A 9205-nucleotide genomic window follows, 5' to 3' on the forward strand; every position below is an offset into this window, starting at 1 on the left:
GGTTGGAGGATGTGCATAGACTATAGACGTCTAAATGCATCCACCAACAAGGATCATTTTCCTCTCCCTTTTATCGACCAAATGCTTGAAAGACTAACCAAGCACAAGTATTATTGCTTTCTTGATGGTTATTCGGGTTTCTTTCAATCCCTATAAACCCGGATGACCAAGAGAAAACAACTTTTACTTGTCCCTATGGAACTTTTGCATATAGGAGGATGCCCTTCGGCTTTGCAACGCATCGGCAACCTTCCAAAGATGCATGATGAGTATTTTTGGGGACATGCTTGAAGCCGAAATGGAAGTTTTCATGGATGATTTCTCGGTAGGGGGCCTTTCGTTCGAGGATTGTTTGTCCAACTTGGGCAAGTGCTTGACAAGATGTGAGAAGTTCAATTTGGTTTTGAATTGGGAGAAATGCCACTTTATGGTGGAAGAGGGAATTGTCCTTAGTCACAAGATTTCAAACAAAGGGATTGAGGTTGACAAGGCCAAAGTTGAAGTGATAGAAAAGCTTCCGCCACCAATCAATGTGAGAGGAGTAAGGTCATTTTTGGGGCATGCCGGGTTCTATAGGAGATTCATCAAGGATTTCTCACAAATTGCTAGACCCCTAAATGCTCTTCTTCAAAAAGATGCCATCTTTATTTTTGATGAAGAGTGTCTCCAAGCTTTCAACAAATTAAAGGAGGCTTTAATCTCAACTCCAATTGTGCAAGGGCCAAGATGGGATTTGCCATTTGAACTTATGTGCGATGCAAGTGATGTTGCGATTGGAGGAGTATTGGGGCAAAGAATAGAGAAGAGGCTTCACGTGATTTACTACATGTCTAAGACCTTGAATGAAGCTCAACGGAACTACACCACAACGGAGAAAGAGTTTCTTGTCGTGGTTCATTGCTTTTGAGAAGTTTTGGAACTACCTCATTGGTTCCAAAACTATTGTCTACACTGATCATGGCGGCTATTAGGTACCTTGTGGCAAAGAAAGAGTCCAAGCCTCGTCTTCTTCGTTGGGTGCTATCACTTCAACAATTCGATGTAGAGATTCGGGACAAAAAGGGGGCCGAAAATGTGGTTGCGGATCATCTATCCCGGTTAGAGAACGTGCAAGATAATGACGATGGGGTCCCCAATTTGTGATGAGTTAAAAGATGATGTGCTTTACTTGTTGGCCGAGAAAGATCTTCCTTGGTTTGCGGATTTGGTGAACTATTTGGCTTGTGGGGAGTTTCCTCCAAATGCTTCAAGGAACCAGAAGAAGAAGTTGAAAAGGGAAGCAAGGCATTACATATAGGATGATCCGATCATTTTCAAAAGAGGAGTAGATGGTTTACTCCGTAGATGTGTGCCAAATGATGAAGTGAAGAGTGTTTTGAAGATGTGCCACTCTGATCCTTGTGGAGGGCACATGGGTGCCAACAAAACAGCCTTGAAAGTACTACAAAGCGGGTTATGGTGGCCTCATATCTTCAAAGATTCATGGGGTTTTGTGAAAACATGTGACTCTTGCCAAAGAACCGGTAATGTTTCGAAGAGAAATGAAATGCCTCAACAACCGATTCTTGAACTTGAGGTGTTTGATGTGTGGGGCATTGATTTCATGGGACCTTTTCCCTCATCTAATGGAAATCAATACATCCTTGTGGCGGTTAATTATGTTTCTAAATGGGTTGAAGCCATTGCCTCCCCAACTAATGACCACAAGGTAGTGATGAAGATGTTCAAAAAGGTGATATTTCCAAGATTTGGGATCCCTAGAGCAGTGGTTAGCGATAATGGTTCTCATTTTATTCATAATGTGTTTCAAAAGATGCTGAGAAAGAATGGGGTCCATCAACGCTTTGGCACGACTTATCACCCACAAACAAGTGGGCAAGCGGAGGTTTCCAATCGCCAAATCAAGGTAATTCTTGAGAAAACAGTGGCTAGGAATAGGAAAGATTGGTCGGACAAGCTAGATGATGCCCTTTGGGCCTATAGAACCGCTTTCAAAACCCCCATCGGCACTACCCCCTACCGGCTTGTATATGGTAAGTCTTGTCACCTTCCGGTTGAACTTGAACACCGTGCTCAATGGGCTATCAAAAAGATCAACTTTGATTTGGCGAGTGCGGGTGAACAAAGGTGGCTAGACTTGCATGAGTTAGAGGAACTACGGATGGATGCTTATGATTGTGCAAGCTTGTACAAAACCCGGTCAAAGGAGTGGCATGACCGACAAATTGAAAAGAAGACCTTCAATGTTGGAGATAAGGTGTTACTTTACAATTCAAGGATGAAACTATTTCCCGGAAAACTCATGTCAAGGTGGAGTGGTCCATTCACCGTTAAGGAGGTGCTCCCCGTGGAGCCGTTGAGCTAAATGATTTGGATGGATCGAGGTCATTCAAGGTCAATGGGCATCGCCTCAAGCTTTATTATGAGGATGCTCATGTTGGTTTGATTGAGTCAATGCAATGCAATCTCATCTTTTGAGTGTGTGAAGTACGTCAAGCTAGTGAAGTTAAAGAAGCGCTTCCGGGAGGCAACCCGAGTTTCTAACCCTCCTCTATTTTATTTGCTTGATGTTTTCTTTTCTTCTTTCACAACTTTGGATTGATGGTTTTGCGGGTATTTGGTTTGTGTTGATATTCTTGTTTGTCTTGCCTTAAAAAGGAATGCATTTTCCATATACCTTAGGCATGATTGTGTTGTATTTTAGTGTGTCTTGAGGGGAAGTTTTGTGCAAATTTTCAGATAGAGGGATTTAGGGGTGTTCGACCAAACTGCAACAAGGTTCAGCCGAACTTTGCAAAAGTTTGACCGAACCACCCAAGAGTTCGGCCGCTCCTCCCCTAGAACTCAAAATGGGCTAAAAACTGTCGGATTCTGGAAAATCAAAAAGTTCGACCGAACTTTTCAAAAGTTTGGTCGAACCTATGCTGGTCCGACCGAACCCCCAGAAAGTTCGGCCGCTCCTGTTCTGGAAATCAAATTAGGCTGAATTCTGGCAGTTTCTGGAAAATCAAAAAAGTTCGACCGAACTTTTCAAAAGTTTGGTCGAACTTATTATGGTCCGACCGAACCTCATAAGGTCCAACCGAACCTTTTTCGAGCTTGCCCAGAATTAATAGGCTTGAGCCGCTGCTTTCTCACTCTTACTTCATACATTCGGCTCTCCCTCTCCCTATTCTTCTCCTTCTCACCCTAATACTCCATTGTCACCCCTCCTTCAACCTCAAATCTCCATAAAAATCACTCCTATCTTTTTCCCTCCTCACTTCATTAACATCCACTACTCAATTCCTACAATCTCCTTAAATTTTTCCTAATTTCTAGGGTTTGAGTGACTTGAAACTTCTTGATTTCTACTTACTTCCAATCAATTGTGGTATGGTTATTCTAGCTTTTGCAAGCTCATTTCTTCAATTTCTCTTTGTTTTACCATGTTTTACATGTTCAAGTATGATATGTGGTATAATTGATATTGTTAGTCATGGCTTGTTTGATTTAAGTGGTTATTGGGATTTCCTTGTTGTAATTGGTTGGTTGTTGTTAGTAGAACTTGTTTCATGATGAATATGCATGTATGACTTGGGTTTTCATGATTTCAATTTGTTTGCTTGAATGTGTTAATCTTTCACTAGGTTGTTCATGCTACATTTTGATTGAGAAATTCTTGAGTTGGATGGAATTTTGTGACTATTACTCATTGTTCTCGGTTTGATTTCGATGAGTTTTGAGTGGATTTCATGAATTTTAGGGGACATCATGCCCAATTTCGCCTAGGTTTTCTTAGGATTTGCATTCGATTGCCATAGGATTTTTAGCTCATGCCTTGGTTTATAAGTGTCCATTAATGCCTTGAATTGTATTGTTGCTACCGTCTACATCTATTTCACAACTCATGGCTTTTACTCTCATTACACACACTTTTAATCTCGACGAGCTTCTTGTGCCTCCTTTTGGCTTGAATCTTCCTAATGTTAATTCTTGGCGATTTTTGTAGATTCACAATGCATCTTTTTGGCAAAAGCAAATCCAAGAGGAAGAGGACGGGTGAATCTTCATCGTCAAATTTTCCACCTCCTCCCGGCATCTATGATCATGGCATCATCGCTCCAAACAAACACTTTTGGGATGTCTATAAAACCCTCATAGACCGTCCCATACGATCTACAAGGTTCTTCTGCGGGAACACCTTAAGAAAGCTTGGCATCATGGATGAAGTAGTCCGGCTCGCACAAAACTTTGGTTGGGGCGAGTTCATTGACCTCCACGCTCACACCTATGAGCGCGTCACATTGGAGTTCCTTGCTTCCCTCCGCAAGGAAGTCATTGAAGAAGATGATGAAGGGAATGAATCTCAAATTATTCTTCACTTTCGTATGTTCAACGAAGACCATTCCCTAACCGAGAGTGAGCTCAATGAGATCTTCCATTGGCAAGCAACCGGGATGCATCGACCTTCCGATATGACCTCAATGTGTCGCATTCCCTATAATGAACAAGAATGGTGTCAGAGCATCTCCACCAAGCCCATCTTTCGCACTAACACCGCAAAGGTCAACAACATCATCCATATTGCTTTGAGATACTTTGCCCGGCTCCTTCAGTATGCCGTATTCTTCAAGTCAAACCTCGGCTCTATGGTGAAAGATGAGGTAGCTTGCCTTTACTTGGCCGACAATCCTCAGCGTTTAAAGTTCAAATGCTCCACCACTTTTATCTCGAGATTGTTGGACACTCGAGATGGGCGGCTTGGTGATGAGATACACATGGGGGGCATGATCACCCTCATTGCCCTTTCTTTGAATGGTGGAGCTTACAAGGACCAAATTGATTTGCTCCCCCATGTGCTCCAAAACAAAGAAGAAGAGGCCGTCGGCTACCCTCCTTATGCTCTTTCTATTGTTGCTCTCCGCAACCAACGCTTCATCAACTACTCCACCCAGAATCGCAAATTTATCCTCTTGGTAGATAATGGAGAAGAATGGTGTGTCCTCCCGGATCCTCCTCACACTTCGGTAGACCCTTCCAACCCGCTAAGGTGGAAGATTGCGCGAAAATTCATCCCCGATGAATTAAGGAAAAAACAAGTCCGCGGTGCAATCCCTCACCCTCAACCGGTCTACCAAGTGGAGCATCCCTTCCCCCCCCCCCTAGTGGGGGAGGTGAGACATCTTCTTCTTCTTCCTCTTCTCCTTTTGATATGAGTGCCCTGCATAGTACCCTCGATGGTATTCGTTTTGATAATCAGGCTTCTATTGAACAATGGGGGTACTACGCAAAGATGAACTATGATAGTCTTGTGCAAGCGGGCGTTCAAACGCCCTATGTTAACTATCCCTACCACCCGCCTCAAGAGGGTCCAGTTCCACATTGGGACCCCTATGACCCTAACAACCCCTCCCCCAACACCTATGCTTATTGGGAAGGTCCTATCGACCCATCCCAACGTGTTGGTACCCCACCATACAACCCTTATCGGCCGAGTGGGTGTGACTACGCCTATGATCCGGCAAGTCCATCAACCCCGAATCCTTTTGATGGTGGTTGGGGTACACAAGGGTGGCCCTATGAGCACTTTAACCAACCTTTCCATCCATTCATGGATCGCCCGGGGTTTGATTTCATGAACCCTCCTAAGGAACGGGAGGATAGAAACCCCCAATGAGGGTTCTCTCCTTCCCTTTCCCCCCCCGGACTTTCATGCCTATTCCTTTTGCTCGAGACGTGCAAAAGACTAGCGTGGGGGAGGATGTTCCTTTTGGTTGAAGTGTACATAGGAGGGTAGTGTGGTAGGATGGTAGCTTGTGCATATGGAGAACCATAAGGGATAATGAATTTATTGTAGTTAGAGATGATTTTTGGTTGGTAATATTCTTATGATGATGATGTTATGACTCTTCCTTTCAATAAAAAAAAAAAAAAAATAAAAAATAAAAAAAATTTGAAGTTGTTTTTCCCTCTTCTCTCTTGATCCCATAATCCAAATCCCAAAATCCAAATCCCTTAATCCAAATTTTGTAGATAGCTTTTTGTCAATCATTTTCTTTTGTTTATAATTCTAGTCTTTTCCTTTTGTTCACTAACTTTTCTTTGTATAGTTGTAGTGTTTCTTTTCTTTTGGTTCACTTTCCTTGTAGCTTGAAAACGGAAGCACAAAATGATGGAATAAGGAGCAACTCAAGCTCCAGAAACCTTGGTGAGATCGCAATTTTGCCTTGTGTTCTATTTCAAGCAGCATTTGGTGAGATCTTTCCCTACTTTCCTTTATTTTTCTTTGTGTGCATAGTTAGTTTAGACTAGAATGGAGTTGATTGTTCGAGGTTGTTTTCATTTGATTCCACGGAATCTGGTGATCGTTGGTATTGATGCCGAACGATCTTTGTTTGTCGATTGAGAATTATATGTTTACTAGCCTCTTATCTCTCTTGTACTCCTTGCATTAAAAAAAATAAAAAAAAATTCGAAAAATGTGAAAAAATGAAAAAGATTTTCCTTTTTATTCATGGCAAACCACGAAAAGCTTAGTTGTTTCATTTTCATTTCGAGCATAATAATGTTGACTCGTGTGTTTGAATGCTTTGCTTCTTGAGTATTATAAGTTTGCATGCTTTAGGATTGCCATTGGTTGACTCTGGGACATGTTCATGCTAAGGTAGTTGTTCTAGAACTCGTTAGGCCCATCGAACCCAAATTCACTTGTTTGTGGTAAGAAGGTGTTGCTCTCATTAGGGGATTTGAAGCCCTAGAGATGGTTTTTGTAACCCGATGTGAGCTTTATTGTTCAAGCCTCCAACATTACTTGTATGAGCGGCGTAGGATCCTCACCAAGGCATGCTTAGATCTAGAACTTGGCGTCTGGCTCCCGAGATCGAGACCGAACTAACCTACGAATGACAAAGGCATTCTTCATTCGGTGACTATTTTTGTTTTCTAGTATTAGTTTTTTTTTTCTTTTGTATTTTTAGGTTGCATTTGCCCTTACCATGTTGAGTCTTCCCCTCCTTGATTATAGCACATTACAAGCCCATGGCCCTTTTGTTTTACTTTCACCCTAAGAATCGTGAAGCTCAAGCCATGAGGGCTTATTGTAGTTTTGATTTGAAATTTGGAAGGGAATGGTTCTACTTGGAAAGTGAAGCAGTGTTTTTGTGAATATGTGTTCAAGAAAAGCAAATGTAAATCCTAGAAAAGCCTTTGAAGCTAAAAAAAAAAAAAAAAAAAAAAAAAAAAAAACAGAGAGAATGTGACAAACGAAGAGTTGATGAATGAAGATGTAAGAGGAAAGCGAAAGCTCAAAAGTGTTTGGCATTATAGTTCAAGATTGTGGCAACGTAGTTTGAAAATTGGTTGATGATTGATTTTGAAAAAGAGGCTTGATCACCCTTTTCTTCACGGTTAGGCTAAGCACCAATTTCCAAATTCCTCCACACCCTTACCCCCTACTCAACGTTACAACCCTTTCAATGCCCTGTTGACCTAGGTTGGTTGAGTCACTAGTCGGTGGAGGGAGCTGGAACTCAAGCATATGGAGAAGGCATGACTTGGTGAGATGTCGGGTTCCCCTATTTTGCAGTGTTTTATCTTTGTTCCGGCTCCTTCGAGGAGTCACTTGATGCTATCTCCAAGGGCGGATTTGAATCTAGATGAGGGAACGCGGTAAGATTGTATGGAATGCGGGGGGGAGTGGTGCATGTTTGAGTTCTCTATGCTTAGCATAACTTATCCTTCAATCAACTTTCGGCATCCCCTTGCATGCTCACTTCTACTACTCAGAAAGTTTGACACTCATTCATGTTTGTTATCTCCAAAAGCTCGATTTGGCTATGATTTGTGTTGGATTTGTTGTTTCTCTTTCCCTTGTTTTTGGTTTGTCTTGAACGCAATTTTGTAAGAGTTGTGGGGTATGCTCTCTGGAAACCCTCACGAGATCACAACTCGTCCTCATCGGCGACCTTGGGGTTTAAATGGCTTGTTGCTTTTGCTAAAAGCAATTTCGGTTTTTCTTTTGTTCCTTGCATGTTTGAATAACTAATTCTTTCTCCCTTGTTCTTTTTCCTTTGCTTTGCTCGAGGGCGAGCAAAGGCTTAGCGTGGGGGAGTTTGATGAGTGACATTTATGTCACTCTTAGGGGTAGTATTTAGGTCTTTTTCCTCTTATTTTTCTTAGGTTTTTCCACCTCATTATCCTCTTATGGCTTCTTTTTGTGTTGATGAAAAGTAATGCTTATTTGCGCTTATTTTGATAATCTTTATGCATTATTTTATCATCCCCATGCTCTCGTGAACTTTGGTATCTTCTGCAGGTTCCATGACGGTCCTATGCACGGTGGGAGGCCCCTTGGCCAAGTATGGAAGCCATGGACAAAGGCAAGAGGAGCAAAAGGGAAGAAGAGGAAGCAAGAAAAGGAAGTGCAAGAGGAGGTGTGGCCGAACCTCTGAAAGGTCCGGTCGAACCTTTGTGTGGTCAAACTTTTGAAAAGTTTGACCGAACCTCCAGGGTGCAGTGAAGGCAGTGTCAAACCAGTTTTCAGCAATTTTGCAGGAGAGGTCGAACCTCAAAAGTTCGACCAAACAAGGATCAGGGAGGTTCGACCGAACCTACACAGGGTTCGACCGAACCTACCCTGAGTCCGACCGAACCTACCCAGAGTTCGGTCGGACCTTTTCCCGATCTCAGCCAATTTTGTACGGACTTTTAAGGTCCTTTCGAGATCGTTTTTGAAAAGAAAAGAAAAAAAAAAGGACAGTAGCCTAGTTTTCAGAAACCTCTCTTAGTTTGAACAATTCCTTAGGATTAATTTAGCTTAGTTTTCATCAAATAAAATCATTGTATTAGTGAAATTCAAGAATTATTCTCAAAGTTTGGCAATTTGTATTCAACATTTGAAGCTTCAATTAGTAATTTCTCCAACCTTTTTCCTTTTAATTTCAGATTTTATTTGGTATTTGCATGTTATTTAAATCTTCTTAGTTCTTGGTAATTTGTTATTGGATGATAGTTATTTCAATTGTTAACCACTTTTCCCCAATTATTGAAGTATTTAGAACCCTAATTCTTGATCGCATGTTGATAAACATGAGTTGTGAGTAGTCTTCTTGCTAGGGGTTGGGTGAAGCTCGACCTTTTAGGTTAACTATGCAAATGTGGGAGAAGCATTGATGTTTGTATTGCAATTAAATTGATTATATGAGATTGCTTGTTAGTTCCTCAT

This window comes from Chenopodium quinoa, unplaced genomic scaffold, assembly GCF_001683475.1.
Source record: "Chenopodium quinoa cultivar QQ74 unplaced genomic scaffold, ASM168347v1, whole genome shotgun sequence".
NCBI lineage: Eukaryota > Viridiplantae > Streptophyta > Magnoliopsida > Caryophyllales > Amaranthaceae > Chenopodium > Chenopodium quinoa.